Raw genomic sequence first — 19,798 nt, forward strand, 5'->3', positions numbered from 1 at the left:
GCAGCTGGGTGGTCTGTGTGCTGCGGAACATCCCTTCCTGGGACGCGTTGCCCTAAAGATGCTGATAAAAAAGTCTTTTTGTTAAAAAAAAAAAAAGAAAGAAAGAAATCCGCTTGCCAATGCAGGGGACACGGGTTCGAGCCCTGGTCGGGGAAGATCCCACGTGCCGTGGAGCAACTAAGCCTGTGCGCCACAACTACTGAGCCTGTGTTCTAGAGCCCGCAAGCCACAACTACTGAGCCTGCGTGCCACAGCTACTGAAGCCCTTGTGCCTAGAACCCATGCTCCGCAACAAGAGAAGCCACCGCAATCAGGAGAAGCCCGCGCACCGCAAGGAAGAGTAGCCCCCGCTCGCCGCAACTAGAGAAAGCCCGTAGGCAGCAACGAAGACCCAGTGCAGCCAAAAATAAATAAATAAAAAAATTTATTTTTTTAAAAAAACAAATATTTGTAAACACCTACCAAATACAAAGCCTTCAAGAAATTTAACCCATAGGAAAGCTCAGGTGTATACACTTTGTGTCAGAAGTTAAGGTCTCATACAGACAGGGAGAGATCACTTCTTGCTGGGCAAATCTGAGATTTCATGGTTGAGTTGGCATTTGAGCTAGGGTAGGTGGGTAGGATTTAAACGTAAAATACGATGATGCTGAGGGACACAAGAAGGCCTAGGAAACAACATTAGTAAAAGCACAGAGATAAGTTGTTTAGGTAATAATAGCATGCTGTTTGAAATTCCTCTTATAAAACATCTTTGAGTTTTAAAATTCAACAGATCATTGTGAAACCTAAACTTGACCTTTTCACATTTCTGTCTCCCACTTTCCTTTGCAAGAAATTACGTGTGTGTGTCAATCAGAATTCTGTGAGCTACATCACAGGTCTTCTACATGCATTGAGCAGTAGGGTGAGATGAAATGGATAGGCCTTTCCTCCTAACTTTACAATATAGTCATGCTGGGTCTTCTGCTAAACAGTGAAGTGCAGAAGGAAAGGCCCAAAGTGTGAGGGTCATCAACTACAGAATTCCACAAGGTCTGGCGATCGCCAAGGCTACGAGTCACTGGGCAGCCCAGTGCCCACCAGGCCTGGTAAACCAAGAAGTGATGTTAAGTGGAAACTGGCTGATTTGTATGAATTTGTTTAATCTGTTCTCAACCAATAACATGATTTACATCAGATGATGTGCTTATGACACACCTGGATTCAGAAAGGCAGTCATTAGGTTATGAACTCATTGTTTCCTTTTCAGAAAAATTGACCTCACCCATTAGCCCTTTAATAAATTAGTCCTCCTAAAGCTTACCACTATCTCCATAATGCCTCCTCAACTGTTCACAAATGTTATTTCACAAGTATCGATGCTTCTTCTCAAATATGTCAGGTTTGCAAGAGTTTTATTGCCACATTTCAGGTTGATTAATGTAAGAACAAATAAATAAGGGCTTAAACTGTTGATGCCTCATGGACGGGTAGGGCTGAAGATGGCTGCCAGTAGATAAAATAGTTGGCGATAGAACAAGATTACATTTATAATAAAGACACAGGTCTTAGGTCCTAAGTAATAACTCCTTTACATCTATCCATTTATACAACTTGCAATCTTCTACCCTCTTGCAATTGTCAGGCACCTGACATATATCAAACAATTAATACAAATAGGGTTGACGTTTGGGCAAATTGGACGAGAGAAAGATTTTAAGCTTTAATTCTAGGGGTCAGTGGTAAAAGGCAGAGTTTTCATGAACATGAGTTCCCTAGAATTTCTTCAACTCTGTCAGTGGCAGCAGTACTTCCATGTATTGATTCAGGGAATGTTTATTGAGGGCTTAATCTGTAACAGTCACTGTGCTAGAAGGTAAAGATCCAATGTGACAAAAGAGAGAGTCCCTGCATCACGGAATTACAGGAAAGGAAACTAAAAGGACAATACAACTGATGAGGAAACTTCAGAGGACGGAGAAGTAGCAAACCTGGGTTTTGAGCCTCAGGGCTGTCTTCTTGGAAGAAGTACCATATAGGCTGAGACATAGATGAGCAGGTGTTAGTGGGTTGATGGACAAGAGGGTCTCAGAGGTGTGAAGACATAGCTCTTTCAGGAAAGCTACGGCTGGAATGTCAGGATTGGGGTCCCTGGATAACGTCACGTAATATAAATTACGTTACTCTCTAATACTCTCTCAACGTGCCCTCTACTTTTCCTACATAATACTTAACACGATGTGCAATTCTATATTTATATAATTTTTAAAAATGTCTATCATTCCTCTGCTTGTTTTGTTACCCCACTTTTGGGCACATAGTAGGCACTCAATATTTGTTGAATCAACAAATGGCTGAGAGGTGAGGGAGGGAATAGCAGAAAAGATGCTAGAGGGACAGCCAGGAGACAAATTAAGCAGGGCTTTCTTGACCATATTAAGGAGTCCTGAACCTTCATTCTAAGAGTAGTAGGAGATAAAGAGCTTTGAGCTACTCTTTGCATTTCAGAAAGATCACTTTGACTGCAATGTAAAAAAACAGATTGGAAAAGAGCAGGACTTAGTCTGTTAGTTGCCTGAGCCAGCTGAAATTATATCACTGGGAGTGGCCTTAAAAGAGAGTTAGGATGAGAAATTGAAAAGGTTTGGTGATTGGTTAGATAAGTAAAGGGAGAACAATGGAACAATGGAGTTCTCCAAAATAACTCATAGGTTTCTGCATGGGGCAGCTAAGTGAATCATGAAGTAAAGAAATGTTTTGTTTTTGTTTTCGGTGATGGAGAAATGAGATTCAGTTGTGAGCATATTAAGTTTAAAATGCCTATAACGTCATCTAAGAGATGTTCAGGAGGGAGTTGGATGGATATCTGTCTCTGAAGCTCATGAGAGAAATTTTGGCTGGGGTTAGAGATTTGTGAGCCATCAGAAGATAAAAACATGAAAGTTGTCCTTTGCTGATGCAGCTGAAAGGATTCTTGCAAGTCCTGCTTCCATAGACACTCTCTTAAAGGTCCTCTTCTAGGCTGACTCCAGCCAATCCACGCACAGAGAAATAAATCACAGAAGAAGATTTATAACTTTGGGAAAAATCACATGGTCTTTTTCAGACACTGTAAAGGCCATTATGATGGCAGAGCCAACAAAGTGACAGCTGGACTCTATAGGTCTCTATGTACCAGTTCAAAGTTCATCCTTTCATCTCCTTGCTAAGTAGTGATTCTGTGTCACTAGTTTTCTTTGAGCTTCTTTGAGTAAGAGACACATACATCAGGAAATCTGTCAGGGCATTGTTATCCTACAATGCCACGCTGAATTAATCATGTCATTCTAATTACACATGCAATTCCCTTTGACCAGAAATTGAAATTGCTTTTCTTATTTGCTACTTCTCAACATGGACCTCTCATTTCATAACTGCCGTGACCTGTGTAGCAAGACTCTATGTGCCTTGGTTGTGTTTTGTTTGATTTGTTTTGTTATACCAACAATGTTTAAAAGAGCAGTTTAACTTGTAGTTGTTATACTTAGGTACAATACAAGTACCTTAGCCTGAAGTTCTTTCATCCTACCTATCTCTGGCATTTATTTTAAATGCACACCTTCTGCAGTTATTTGGTTTGTGACCCTTACCCTAAAGTGTTAAGATCAACAACGAAAGCACATACATAGTGCAAAAGTAGGCTAGCAAAGGAAAAGATGAGCTAACGTGTGATGGGCATGGGAAGGAGAAATAGTTTATCAAAACCTCCCTATAGAGATTTTACAGAACAAAAATGAATTTGCCATTTTTCCAGGTAGACCTGGCAGAGGAAAGTACACAATAAAAGGCATAACATGAATGAATGAAGCATTTTCAAGGATGTATAGGTAGTAAGGTGTTAATCGTATAAAATGTTTGCAGGCAATAAAGAAGCACCCTGAATGCCATGGTAAGGGTTTTGGGATTACCTTAGACAGAAGGGAGTGAGGAAAGTATTTGATGCCACAGAAAAAAATGATCATTCCCTTTAAAAAGAGCTCCTTGGCAGCATTATAGATCATGGATTTGAAGGAAGTAAAGCCAGAAGAACTATTATGTCATTTTCCATGGCATTCATGTCGACACAAATTCGGAATCTACGCTACTAGTGAAACCTTGATCTCTGAAATCATTTACTATCACTGCCTGCTCTTTAAGTCTCCCAGTAAACACACCCTCATTACTTTTTAAGACTAACAGCCCCTTAATTTTTCTTCCTTGTCCAAGCCTATTCTCCCTTCTTGGCTTCACTCCTATCCCTGTTCAGCCTGCAATGTAGGGATCAACGTCTTTGTACTCTCACCAACACTTCCGATTCCTTTCGCCCCTCGACCTGAGCCCAACCTTTATCTTCCAATCCTCTTACTCACTCTTAGTTAACTTCCTCTCTCTGTGGTTTCTAGTTTCCCACAGCTGGAAGTTAGAAAAATCTCTCTAGAGGCCTGTTAAAAATTTTAGAACCTCAACCCAGGCCCAGAGAAACAATCTCCAACAAAAACTGGCTTTTAAAATAATATTCTAGTTGATTCTTTTAATCTGGTAAGTTTAGAAAACAATGCATAGATAAGACCATAATTCCCCAATAGCAACTCCTCTGAATTTATTCCAGAGCCTTAAAGCTGCAGCTCAGCTCTCCTCCCTAATTTGCCTAAATTTAACGCCAAAAGAATGAGACAACTTCATTATTCTTTATTCTCTTGCAAGGATTCTTTACCCTTCCTGTCCCTCTTTTTTCACAGCCTAACCCATCTGTTATAAACTGAATGTTTGTGTCCCTCTCCCCACGTCCCATCCCCCAATCCATATGTTGAAGCCCTAACTACCAATGTGACTGTATTTGGAGACAGGACCTTTATAAATGTAATTAAGGTTAAATGAGGTCATAAGGCTGAGGCCCTGATCTGATAAAATTAATGTTTTCCTAAGAAGAGACATCAGAGAGGGATCTCTGAGTCTCTGAGAGGCTCCCCTCACCCCCACCCTGGCTTCTGTCTCTTTCCAAAGAAAGGCCAAATGAGCACACAGCAGGATGGCAGCTGCCTACAAGCCTGAAGAAGAGCTCTTACCAGAACCTGACCATACTGGCACCCTGATCTCAGACTTCCAGCCTCCAGAACTGTGAGAAAGTAAATTTCTGTTGTTTAAGTCCTCCAGTCTGTGCTACTCTGTTATGGCAACCTGAGCAGTCTCATAGACCATCCTTTTCTTATTTATGACCCAGGCCCCTCTTATCTCCTCTGAGACAAGCATCTATTGAATTCCTACTAAGTGCACAGCAAGATAAATTTGGTTCTGGTCCTCATGAAGCTGAGCCTGGGTGGAGAGGATCAGATATTACAAGGTTAACTCTTTCTTTTAGTACTTCTCTTTCTCTCTCTCTCTTTCCTATATTTAATCTCTCTCCCTCCATCTGTCTCCCTTCTCCTCTTTCTCTCTCTCTCTCACTCCTCCATGCACACCTCCCTCTTTTTTGGTAGTACTCCCTTCTCCTTGATCCCTGGGCCTTCTCTCTCTCTCCCTTTGAACTTATTCTCAAAAAACAAAAAAAAGAAAAAAGAAAAAAAATCTCTCCCTCTTTTTAACCTCTCAAGTTACTTGTCAGTTCCCTTCTTTCTACGATATCCAGGATACTCAAAAGAATTAGTGATCCTATCTTAATATAATCATGTATTTATATTGTAATTTTGCAAATATTTTCAGTAAAATAAACATCTGAGCTGCACACACACAAAAAAAGAATAGTCTTCAAAATACGTTCACCTTCCTCATTGGCTCTGTCATAAAGAAAGATCTTATACTCTATTGTTTTTGTCTTTTTTTTTTTAAATTAATTAATTAATTAATTAATTTATTTTTGGCTGTGTTGGGTCTTCGTTTCTGTGCGAGGGCTTTCTCTAGTTGCGGCGAGCGGGGGCCACTCTTCATCGTGGTGCGCGGGCCTCTCACTGTCGCGGCCTCTCTTGTTGCGGAGCACAGGCTCCAGACGCGCAGGCTCAGTAGTTGTGGCTCACGGGCCCAGTTGCTCCGCGGCATGTGGGATCCTCCCAGACCAGGGCTCGAACCCGTGTCCCCTGCATTGGCAGGCAGACTCTCAGCCACTGCGCCACCAGGGAAGCCCCTTGTCTTGTTTTATAACTTATTGAAATGTTGACGTCTCCCCACTTGGGTTCATTTCCCTCAGTTCTGATCACTACTCTCCACTCCCTACCACATAAAGTCTCAGGTTGGACTCCAATTGGCACCTTCCACCATTTCTATCTCAAACCAGGGAATTCACTGTCATCTTTCATACTATCTGCTTTCCTTTGACCTGACATGCTTTTGCCACCTCTGTTTCCACATGAAAAAGAAACTCTTGCTGACCTATAAGACCAAGCTGACAAATCACCCTTTTGGAGAAGCCTTACTTGGCCCTTCCATGGCTTATCTCCTCTTGGGTTCCCAAAACACTGGAAATAATTGTAATGACATGTTTATAGGTTTAGTAGACAGGCAGTCCCCTGGTTTTTATATTCCTAGTTCCAGGTACTTATTTAATATTCACTAAATATCTAATGAATGAATAAATGAAAACAAGCTACCTTTTCAGTTCTATCTTGTACCATATAATCCTGTGCCCCATTCAAATCAAACTAGCAGTAACATTTGTTTCTTAATACTTTTCCAAATGCTCCTTATTCATCCCGGAACATACTGACCCCCTCCCCCGCCCTGAGACTTGCTTGCCTAACTCCAAAGGCAGCACCTTCTTTACCCATTAAATGAAATTTCAAATGAATATTTTTGCTGTGACAGATAATGCTGTTTTACTGAACCTAAATCACCAGTGCTGGATTTAAAGGTAGAAATGGTAGAAAGGTGTAAAATCAGAATTAAAATGTTCTACATTTCAACTTCAACCCTACTGTTGAACAACAACATTGTTTTTGAACAATTAGTATAACACCAAACACTATTATAACTGTTTTTCATGTGTCACTAATTTCATCTTCAAAAAAAACTCTATGAAGTAGAAATTATTATCATTTTACAGATCAGGAAATTAAGAGACAGATGGTCAATAACTTGTCTAGTAAAATGATCTAGCTCTAGAAAACTAAGATTTGGATCCAGGCCTCCTAATTCTAGAGCCTGAGCTTTTGACCAGGAAGATTTATTCCATCACCATTTGCTCAGTCTGTATAATCAAATTTCATACATAATCAAACTGCCCTAAAGCAATATAAAATGTTAATTTAATGAGATGTCATCTGATAACTGTAAGACAGGACTGTCTTATTCACTTAAAGATCAGTATTATGGCGAATATGAAATCCATTGAAATATAGTATCTTATCTGATGATTGCTGGAACAGAGAACATAAAAATTATTTTTTGCCATATTACTTACAGGTGAAGTAATTCTGCAAGATGTTTAAAGAGCATGATGGAGGAAAAAATATAGATGTTTTCCTGAAATGAGTTGTTTTGCACAAAGAAGTGGCTACAAACCAACAAATTACCAATTACAATAAAAATAGAGTCTGACTGCCATGGAGTCTATCCTACCATGTGTTCTGTAATGACTCAGTTATCCTCCCACTTTTCTTTACTTGAACTACAGTAAGTCCCCTACATACAAACCTTCAAGGTGCAAACTTTCAAAGATGCGAACGTGAGTTCACATGTCCAATCACGTAAGTTAGTTCACGTGTCTGGCATACATTGTCATGTTCGTGCATCCTCTACAAGTGGTTGTACTTTTGTGTACTTTACTGTACAGTACTGCATAGAGTACAGTAGTACAGTATCTTTATTTCGAGCCCAGGATGTCCGGAAGCAAGCATAAAAGCAGCAATGATGTATTTGGTACTGCTAAGAAGTGCCAAGCAACAACAACGGAAACAAAAGTGAAGATAATTGAGAGGGTAGAGCGAGGTGAAAAAGAGGTAGATGTCACTCGTTCTTATAACATGAATCATTCAACCATTGGCATAGTTCTAAAGAACAAGGACAAGATCATGGAACATGTGAAGTCTGCTGTGCCAATGATGTCGACAATAAAACTGAAGAAGCATGGAAAAGTGATGAAGGAGATGGAGAAAATTCTCAGTGTGTGGATGCAAGATAAGCATCAGCGTCAAGTTCCGCTCAACTTAATGCTGATTCAAGAGAAAGGTAAAAGCCTTTATGAAGACTTGAAGTAGAAACACGGTGAAGAATCAGAGGGCGCATCTTTTAATGCCAGCCATGGCTGGTTTCATCAGATCAAGGCTAGAGCCAACCTTCACAACGTAAAAGTAAGTGGTGAGGCAGTGAGTGCAAATAAGGTAGCTGCCCGGGAATTTCCTGAAATGCATTGAGAAATTATTGATGCAGGTGCATATTTACCCTAGCAGGGTTTTAATGTGGATGAGATGGATTGTACTGGAAGAGGATGCCAGACTGAAGTTATATCAGTAAGGAGGAAAAGTTGATGCCAGGCTATAAAGCAACAAATGATAGGCTAACTCTGTTGTTTTGTGGCAATGCTTCCAGCGATATGAAGCTGAAGCCTCTCTTAGTTTATCATCAAGAGAACCCAAGAGCCCTTAAAAACGTAACCAAGGGCTCTCTTCCTGTTGTGTGGAAGAGTAACCCCCAAAGCCTGGGTTACACAGGCCATTTTCCAGGACTGGTTTTTCCACCACTTTATCCCTGAGGTAGAGAAATACTGCTTAGAGAAGGATGTCCCATTCAACATTCTTTTGCTGCTCGACAATGCTCTGGGCCACCCTCCATTCATGGACAACTTTCATCCCAACGTCAAAGTACTGCATCTGCCACTGAATACTAATGTTGCTCATCCAACCTACGGACCAGGGAGTTATAGTGATTTTCAAGAAATATTATTTATGTCACCCTTTTCATCAGGCAGTAAAGGTGAGTGACGAATCTGGAACAACCTTCTGACAATTTTGGAAGCACTATAACATCTACAAGGCCATAAAAATAATTGACTTTGCTTGACGTGAAGTTATGGCCATCACCATGAATAAGGTTTGGAAGAACTTTTGCCCGCAGTTTGTTCACGATTTTCATGGATTTGAGAAGGTGGATGAGGAGTCCAAAGAAGTCTTCAGCAACGTAGTGACCCTCAGCGAGAAGCTGAAGCTAGATCTGCAAGAGGATGACTTCACTGAACTCCTTGCTGTGCAACACGAGGAGCTGACTAATGAAGACCTGATGGAATTGGAGGCCCAGAGAAAGGATGAAGAGAGACAAGAGGAAGAAGAAATAACTGAAGAAGTGAAGAGATTCATGACACAGGAAATGACAAGGGGATTTTCTTTATTTGAGGAGACACTGTTAGTTTTTGAGGCACAGGACCTGAAGGTAGAACTGTACACAAAACTTGCAGCAGCCGTTCAGAATGCAATCCAGTGCTACCTTGTCATCTATGATGAGAAAAAAGAGCTACTACTGAGACGTCACTGGATCATTTTTTCAAGAGGGTGGATAGAAATGAATCCAGCAAGGAACCAGAACCTGTGCCATCAATGTCAGGTGTGAGTGAAATTGCAGCTTGCCCTCCGTCTCCTACTGCTGACGATCCTTCAGCTCTACCACCTCCCACCTCCTCTCCCTCCTCCAGTCAGGAACTCTTCTTGCCTGTTCACTCAGTGCCAGCCCCTGTATGCCAGCTGTTGTACTGTACTACTGTATTTTTCAAGGTACTGTACTGTAAGATTAAACATGTTTTCTTTATTTCTTTTGTTTGTTTTTTATGTATTATTTGTGTGAAAAATATTATAAACCTATTACAGTACAGTACTATATAGTCAATTATGTTAGTTGGGTACCTAGGCTAACTTTGTTGTACTTATGAACAAATTGGACTTATGAACGTGCTCTTGGAACAGAACTCATTTGTATGTAGGGGACTTACTGTACTGCAAAACTTTCCTTCCTATAGCATCCTGTGCTGTTATTTGGGCTTCATTTGATGATGAACACAACAGAAATGTGGGCACTAGGATAAAAGGTTGTCTTCCAAAAGCTACAGAATTCACTCAAATTAATTGTAATTTCTCATAGAGAATTCTAGGATGCCAAAGAATACATACCAGTTGGAGAAATTCTGGCCTAAATGAAAAACAGGCCATTTCCAGGAACACATACCCTGTTCATGAGATCTTAACATCACAGAGGCTACAGTAGAAGTAAGATGAGAAGAAATAAGGAAACAAGGGTCAAAAGAAAGTGAAATCTCCTTAAAGACTAGAACACAGCTTAATAAATTGCTCATGTATTTATCTTCCTGACTCAGGCCTTGCTCTTACCCCTAAAAGACTCAAGGGAATGGAAAGATAGAAAACCTATTGAAAGAGCACAACACAAAGGCTTTTAAAGCCTTCTGAATCACAGCCAAAGCTCCATCCTCCTAGCAGACTAGTGTTTGTTTTTTTACTCCTCAGAGGTGAAGGAGAAGGAGTGTTAGATCCCCCCTAAATTACTAGAGTTTAGAGTGCTGGTCTAAAGGTGAGTGAGTTAGGAAACAGACAATGTGGGGGGCAGTTAAGAGTCCTGGACTTCAATTCAGGAGGCATGGAAACCAGGCATTAACTCCTGGTGTTGACTGGAGGCAAATTATTTCATTTCTTTGTTCATCATTTTCCTTTTCTTTCAAACATGGCAGTTGGACTAGACCAGAGGTCTCTGTTGTCTAGTTCAGATTTGAGGTCTTATGATTCTGTGAGATGGTTGCAGAACATGATGGAGGAAATCACAGTCAGGATTTCACGGGATGTCCCTGGTGGTGCCGTGGTTAAGAATCCGCCTGCCAATGCAGGGGACACGGGTTCGAGCCCTGGTCCAGGAAGATCCCACATGCTGCAGAGCAACTAAGCCTGTGCACCACAACTACTGAGCCTGCGCTGTAGAGCCCATGAGCCACAACTACTGAAGCCCGTGTGCCTAGAGCCCATGCTCCGCAAAAAGAGAAGCCACCACAGTGAGAAGCCCGTGCACCACAACGAAGGGTAGCCCAGGCTCGCCACAACTAGAGAAAGCCCGCGCGCAGCAACGAAGACCCAACGCAGCCAACAATAAATAAATAAAATAAAATAAATAAATTTATTTAAAAAAAGAAGATTGATGGACTCAAGCCACAGTGCTACCCTGATGTCTGAGTTGTAGGATATCATTGAGGTATTTTAATAAGTAAACTTCTGCCCTCTTGGGTACAGTTTAAGACATAACCTCTGTTCTGCTGTACTCAGTGGGACATACATTGTGTTCCAGTTTAAGTTTTTGGAAGGTGGGTGGAATCTTTTCTTCTTGGGAACAAGTTGTTCCACTTTGACTTTTAAAGGGCTTTGTGGAAATGAATGTTAAGTTTAAATCAGGAAAAGCAATTTTAACACCACACCCTAAAAAAAAAATCTTTCAGGGAAGTAACATTTCATCACATTAGTCAAAAAGCAAATCTTATTAAGATAATAACTTGTCATCTGTGTGTTTAGTCCTTATTTCACAATATAAGGGTAAAAAATGCTACTGTGTGTGTGTGTGTGTGTGTGTGTGTGTGTTTGTATTTAATGCAGTTGTCAGTGACAACTAAAAATAGGCATTTTGACCCAGGAAATGTCAGAATCATCAATCCCAAATAAGAGAAACTTTATATTATCTATATTACAAACTATATATTTTGAAGTTAGTCAAATGTGGATAGTTATTTCTTTAAATAACTTGAAATATATCTTTGTATATCAAATTTAATAACTTCCAAACTTTGTGTTCTAAGAATCACCTGTAAGCTATTGCTAAAAATACTGATTCTTGGTCAGTATTTTGACCCTTGATTTCTGAGATCATTCTCTAATCACTCCAACCTTGGCTGCACATTGAAATCACTGGGGAGCTTTAAAAAATACTCATGCCTTTGAAATAAGTCAGACAGAGAAAGGCAAATGCCTTATGATCTCACTTATATGTGGAATCTAAACGACAAACAAACACAAAAGAGCTCATAGATACAAAGAACAGATTGGTGGTTGCCTGAGGTCAGAGGTGAGGGTAGGGGGTGAGGTGAAATGGGTGAAGCAGGTCAAAAGGTACAAACTTCCAGTTATAAAATAAGTCATGGGAATGTAACGTAGAGCATGGTGACTATAGTTACTAGTACTCTATTGTATGTTTGAAAGCTGCTGAGAGAGTAGATCTTACAAGCTCTCCTCACAAGAAAAACATCACTTGTTAACCATGCATGGTGATGGTTGTTAACTAGACCTATTGTGGTGATCATGTCACAGTATTTACAAATATCGAATCATTACATTGTACACCTGAAACTAATATAATGTTAGATGTCAATTATATTTCAAAATTAAGTACAAAAAAATACTCACACCCAGGCCAAGCCCTAGAGATTTTATCATGTGGCCTGGATATCTGGATTTTTAAATGTTCCCCAGGTGATTCTACGGAGCATGAGAAGTTGGGAACAACTGCCCTAGGAGACAAAGCCAGGAATGATCTGCTTCACGAAGTTCCCCAAAGTTCCCTAATCATCAGGCAGGTTTGTAGAACTTCAGATGATCATCTTGAATGACGATGATCCTCTTCCCAAGATGTTTTCAGAACCCATGTGGGGTTTAATTGACATTATGTTCCGGATCCTGACCCCATATCACACCTGTCTTTGGTTCACTCTCACTCTGGTGCACCTGATTAATATTCTAAGCAATGATTCTGTTACATCAGAGCTTCCCAACTGGCAGTTGTTCTTGAAAATGCAGTGAGCCACACCTTAGACCTTTTGAGTGGGAATCTCTGAAGGTGGAGTTCAAAAATTTGCATTTCTAACAATTCAGAAATTTGTATTTCTAAGCCTCCTGGGTGGTACCTGGGTACCGCAAAAGTTACAGACTACGAGAGCAAGAGAAGACAATGAATGGTGCGAGCACAAGAGGCAGGTACTAATATCCTGCTCTCATTTCCTCCAGTCAGGGCACCTTTCATAGAGGCAAACTAAGCCCCTCTGTGGTAATACTAGAGAAAGCTTTTGAAAGTGTTTGGCGTGTCGACTGTGAGCATTGTACATATGAAAGGTAAATATGACTCACAAGTCAATGAAATCACATCTTGTTACTCCACAAACATACTTAACTCTGTGTAGACATTTAAGTGAGAACGTGGCCTAAAATTAGGGAAAGTAGGGTTGTCAATACACAGTCACTTTGTAGCTCCTTGTTCTTGTGAGGTTTCTGTGTAGCGCAGACTTGCGATAATAAATTCATTTTCTAGAAAAAAAATCTTAAAATTTTGATTATTATCATCCAGTTGTATATTGAGGTATTTTCTTATGTTCACCAAAGATGCCCAGCCCCCCCCCCCAAAAACCCTCAGAAATAAGTGACCTAAAGTTAAATACTTTTTATAAAATACCCACTTGTTTAACATGTCTACCCCGCTAGAATGTGGGACAGTGCAGGAATTGCATATTCTGTTTTGTTTGCCATTGTGTAACTAGCCCTTGGCGCTCTACCTGGCATATACGTGATTAAAATATTTGATTATTTGAAGGTCAAATGAAGGCCATATATATCACTTGTTGAAAATTCTCCAAATAAGACAAGTTTATAAAAAATTTCACTTAAACTTATAACTAGAATGGTGTGGAAAACAATAACAGCAGCAGCAGTGACAATCTACTAAGTTTAAACTTGGAAATACAAAGTAAACTCACAGATTTCCTTATGGCATTTATTCTGGATAGGAAGTACAGACATTCTAATTATCTATTTTAGATGTGAAAAGTGATGATTCTTAACTCCCTCAGCAAACATCTCAAAGCCCAAATTAGGAGTTGGACTAGTTGGTATTTTTAGCTTTATATTAGCTATGTAATTAATATTAGCTTTTTAATATAGCTTTCTATCTATGTAGAGACCTATGTTTGTATATCTACAGATATAGCTGGTTCTCAAGCTAGCAAAATATATATCTGAAACAGGAGGGGAGGAGGCAGGGCATAACCTTTGAAAGAATGACATAGCCCGAGGACATGACATAAACTGATTAGAGCCAAATGGATCCAAGATAGCAGACAAGTCGACTTTTTCCACTAGACCTTGAGCCTCAGTATACACTCACGTCAGCAAGCTAAATGACACACCCACAGGCGCCATGACAGTTCCAAGACCGACCATAAGGATCAAAAAGGGGGCGGTGGCCCAATTTTCTGGAAATCCCCACCCCTTCCAGAAATAGCTGGAATACTCCTCCCACTCATTAGCCTATGAAATTACCCACCCCTATAAAAACTGACAACCCCATATCCTGGGGCCTTTCTCACCTTCTGAGATGGCCCACACTCTACGTCTGTGGAGTGTGTTTCTCTCTAAGTAAATCCACCTCTTTCCTATCACTTTTGTCTCTCACTAAATTCTGTCTGCAATGAGACGTCAAGAACCTGAGCTTCATTAAGTCCCCAAACCAGGTGTGTGATCTCAGTTGGAAGACTGTGGGTGTTGGCTGGCTTCGAGTCCCGGCATGTGGGTTCAAGTCCCAATCTGAGGTGCATGTTTTCATATCTATATATATGGCCTATATGAGAAGTGAAAAGAATATTTAAAGAAGTCCATAGGGTTGCATGATTTAAATTTGACAATTTCTAAGTTTTATACTTAATTTGTTTTTGTTAATTTATTTCTTTGCTGGTATTATTATTTAGAAATTGATGACAATGAAATTTCATATAGGTTAGCATAGTAATAATAGTATTTCACATGAGATAAGAGCAGTGGCTGGTAGACTGGCCCAATTCTAGTTCCTGACTATCATTTAATAGCTGTACATATGACTTTGTATGGGTCAAGGTCCAGTCAGGACAGAGAACACCAGTAGCTTGACTGTTACTTCAGTGTAAGTTGTTATTTAAGTTAAATGAAGTAGAAGTCCAGATTTCTCAGAGGTTGCAAGTGCTGGAAGCAGCCCTCATCTCTTAATACTAGGGGAAAAAGAGACGAAGTTATTGAAATTTGGAACCATAGGGCATGGGACCCGGACCTCCAAGGAGAAGAGCTTAATGAAGCTGGTTCTGCAAGAGTTGCACAATTGCAAACTGGATTTTCATGCAGCTAGAGAAAGGACTTCTGTTGGAGTGAGAAACCTTCAGGGCTAATACCCATAGCACACACATGCAGACAAGAAGCCTAGAGGAATCCCACATGAAACAGGAAAGAGCATACACCTTCTTCCTCCTCTCCCTCCTCCCCCTCCTCCTCCCCCTCCTGCCCCTCCTCCCCCTCCTCCTCCCCCCTTCCAGTCACCCTCACACACCCCCTCTTGGCAGAGACTAACATAGACACAGCTGGAGAAGCAGAAACATGGCTTCTCAGCCTGAGAATCACAAATCACAGGGGAGAAAGGCCGAGAGATAAGTTAATAACTGATGCGAGAAGCATAGTGATAAGTGTTGCATGGTAGATAAGAGGAGACTGGTAGGTTGCCCTAATTTAGTTCCTGACCTCATCACTTAATAGCTATGTGATCTTTGGTTACTTATACTTGATAAAATTAATTTGCCCTAGGTATAAAATAGGAAGAGTGTTAACATCTTGGAGTTGTTGTGAGAAGTAAATTCAATAATGAGGTAAACTCCTTATCATACAGGCACAGATGAGTGTGTGACAAATGTGAGCTATTATAAATTTTATTTGCATTATATAGCAAGATAGTACCTTGATATATTTTGAGTAAAAACTTCTGACTTACATAACAGATAAGTGGTTTTCAACTTATGAGTCTTTAGTACCTGGGAAGGCTTGGATTTATAGTAACCTTCCTGAAAATTAATATGCATATTTCAAGCAATAAGATTCTGAAAGTATAACTACAGTCATTCATTAATTCATAATCTTCCCATTATGTGCTGTGTCCCTGTCACTGTAGAATTTACAGTTTAGCAGAGGATAGAGACAACTGAACAATTACAATAAAGCAGTATAAAGGCCAGGATAGGAAAAGTATAGGGTATAACAGAGATGGGCAACCAACCTCAACAACGGCTCATAGGATATTTTCCAAGGAAGAGAAGCTTGAGACCTGAGTAGCCTAGCCAGGCAAAGTTTGCAGAGAACAGAAGCACTCCACATACTTTATAAAATTAAAAATAAAGAATTTATAAGCAAAAGGTTTTGCACCACTAGTGACAATGGAAAAGCTAGCATTCAAGGAACATATTAAGATCTTCAGATTGTACAGTGAGAATGTTTAATCCTATTTCTTGAAAGGCTTAAGACAATGTCATATAATTTTTTCAATCCTTCTAGAGAATTCAGTGGAGTTTTGAGTAGATAAAGCTCAATATATATTTGTTGGAAAGTACAGGTCTATAGTTTTGTACTGTTATGGCTCAGGGTCTGTCTGGTGAGATTGGTATCCATCATACACTGGGGTTATCAGCTGAGCACCCTGACATTTTAACAATTTATTTATTTATTTATTTTTGGCTGTGCTGGGTCTTCATTTCTGTGCGAGGGCTTTCTCCAGTTGCGGTGAGCGGGGGCCACTCTTCATCGCGGTGCACGGGCCTCTCACTGTCGCGGCCTCTCTTGTTGCGGAGCACAGGCTCCAGACGTGCAGGCTCAGTAATTGTGGCTCACGGGCCTAGTTGCTCCACGGCATGTGGGATCTTCCCAGACCAGGGCTCGCACCCGTGTCCCCTGCATTGGCAGGCAGATTCTCAACCACTGCGCCACCAGGGAAGCCCCCACCCTGACATTTTAGAACAGAGATTACCAAGTGGGGAAGGAAGTGAATTGTGTTCTATTAATCCATTTAATAATAATCCAGTTTATATATCATATATACATAATTTCAGAATTCTATTATATATATATATATATATATATATATATATATATATATATATATGAATAGCTCTGAACTCCTACACACAACAGTAGTGGGGTTATGCTTCTAAGGCTGTTGCATCACATTTTTTTCCCTCTTGGTCCCTGGTTTTGATTGTACATCCATGTGTTATAGAGATCAAAGAATTATTGCTGCGAACATCTTGGTGGAGTTATTGTTTCAGTATGAAATGACTCTAGATGTTCCTGACTTCTTTTTATAGTTGAAATAACAACTTGACTATACAAGTTGTCCTATAATTTTTTGTATTCAGTTTTCATATATGACGTTATTTGTTGTACAATATCATTGGCCAGAAAACCTAGATGTCTTAGTTCAATTGCAGATCTGCCTTTAATGATCTCTTATTCTCTGAGCTCATAAGTCATACCTTGCATTAGACCATTATTACTTTATAAAATACATGTGATATTTATCACCAGCCTACCTCCAAGAATTCTACAAATGATTAGTGAGACAATGATTTCAAAGCTGTCTGGTGTTCTCTGGGGAAAATACATTGCATGAAATTAGCATTAAATAGAAGAGTGCATCCATATACAAATGAGAAATAATGATAATCCTTTACATTTTGTGTATTCTTAAACCTTATTAAGAAGTCAACAGACTATTTTTATAATGTTCTCTATCAAGAGGGAAAAAATGATGAAATAGAAATGTGTCTACATATGTGTGTTTATATGTTTTGAGCAGAAACTAGCTTGAGGGAGAATAATTGGAAAACACAGAGATTCCTGATGCCTTAATTTCTGTAGAGACAGTACACACATGCAAAATGGGACTAATCATAGGATACACAGAATAACCATAAATTGTTCAGTAATCAAATGAGGAAAAAAGACTCAGAAAGGGAAAGTTATTTTTCCAAAGTCACACAAATAGAGATGGCCAAGAGAGGATACTTTGCTCCCCTTCCACATTAACTCAATAAATAATAAGCACGTGCCAAACATCCTTTTTGGGAAATGCAGGAGTAAGGGACAGTTCCTCAGGAATATACAGTTTAGTATGGTTTCCAGCTCTTCATACATTTATATTGTATTAAGGGAAGCAATTTGAAGAAAGGCATGAATGAACTGGGGGTCCCTGTGATAAAAATACATCATTTTGAGACATCCAGAGTGATGTGTTTTATATATTTATATACATATTATATATATTATGTATATAATATATAATATTCCTATATAAATTGGAAAGTTAACTCTTTTGGGAGAACAAAGTAGGGAAATGCAACAGGTTAAAGGTGAACAAAGTCTGTTATGAAGAATTTTTGCACTAAGAATAAATATTCATCAAATACAAGCACAGTACACCAAGATACCATGTCAGTTACACTTTCAAAAAACCTGACCATCTTTCACTAGTCTATATTTGTCTGTTTTTACAATGTACTAAGTTAAAGATAGGAGTAGCTCTGCATCTAGAGGGCACACTCACCTATACTAATATATCCCTTTCTTTGTGGACTAAATTTCCCTTTTCACAGGTGTAGTTAAAATTAAGCCCAGTCATCTTGTTAAACTAGTTACTGCTACTTCCGGGTAATTTCCATAAAGTACTGGTAAGACATAATTCGATACCTAAAGTTCTAAATGACTTAGTGGTCTAATTGCTTATCTTAGTGCTTAAGACATCTACAGGGGAGAGCAAAGCCTTCAAACCATTAGGGCTGTGTCAACTACCTTAGTCACTTATTTTGTAATGTTTTAATGGTTGCGATCTCTATTACAGGCCAAATCCACGGTCAGATTTGCAATCCTGATCTATGTAATCTGTATTGCTTCTAAAAACCTAGGCACTTATTCTATATTACGAAACTTCTCTCACAGGAATGTATCTCTAAATATGAAAGTAGTAGGCAGAATGACAAATATAGGTTCTATTATGACACAGTTAAGTAGGCTATTCTTCTATAAGCTCACTTTCTTTTTATTTATTTATTTATTTTTTAAATTTATTTATTTAATTAATTAATTAATTTATTTTTGGCTGTGCTGGGTCTTCGGTTCGTGCGAGGGCTTTCTCTAGTTGCGGCAAGTGGGGGCCACTCTTCATCGCGGTGCGGGGACCGCTCTTCATCGCGGTGCGCGGGCCTTTCACTATCGCGGCCCCTCCCGTTGCGGGGCACAGGCTCCAGACGCGCAGGCTCAGCAGCTGTGGCTCACGGGCCCAGCCGCTCCGTGGCATGTGGGATCTTCCCAGACCAGGGCTCGAACCCGTGTCTCCTGCATTAGCAGGCAGATTCTCAACCACTGCGCCACCAGGGAAGCCCTAAGCTCACTTTCTAAATACTCTGTGTCAATAGTAAGACTACGTTTACTACCAGATAATAATCATAAAATCATAATTAAAAAAACTACCATTTCCAAGCAAGTGTTCTTCAACCTATTATTCATTTAAATTGACTGAAACTCAAGTATCCAATAGCATTTATCAACTGCCTATTATGTTCTAAGCAGTAGGACAAATGTATTTAATAATTGCAAATCTCGCTTCAAAGATACATTTTCCAAAAAAAATTATATTGACTCATAGGTTTGAGGCTAATATTATTAAAAATTGATTTGATTTGAAAGTGGCTATACATATACAAACTGATTTTAAAAATACTTTCAAAGGTAACTGCCTAAAAACACAGTTGTCCTTCAGCTGTGCTTTGGGATGCCCTTCAACTCTGTTTCTATTTCTCAAAGTAGATTTGAAATTTCCCATTTGGAACTGTTTTTAGAGTAGGTAAACAAGCCACATTAAACATGTAAGTGTCAAACAGTAATCAGTATCGAGGCTGCAAAGAACAAAAGAGCTTTATGTGGGGTCTTAAGTATTGCAATGTGAGAAACACAGATTTGGGTAAAATTGAAAGAGTGTTCAGGAGAAGAGAAAAAGTCAGGGTCTT

At 39.6% G+C, this 19,798-nt stretch overlaps 1 protein-coding gene across 2 annotated transcripts in view; it reads left to right on the forward strand.

The window, feature by feature from the left end:
- Window positions 1–19,798, forward strand: part of UGT8 (UDP glycosyltransferase 8) — a 513,963-nt gene that overhangs the window by 397,908 nt on the left and 96,257 nt on the right. The window lies entirely within an intron of this gene.

This window comes from Balaenoptera acutorostrata, chromosome 5 (genome assembly GCF_949987535.1).
Source record: "Balaenoptera acutorostrata chromosome 5, mBalAcu1.1, whole genome shotgun sequence".
Lineage (NCBI taxonomy): Eukaryota > Metazoa > Chordata > Mammalia > Artiodactyla > Balaenopteridae > Balaenoptera > Balaenoptera acutorostrata.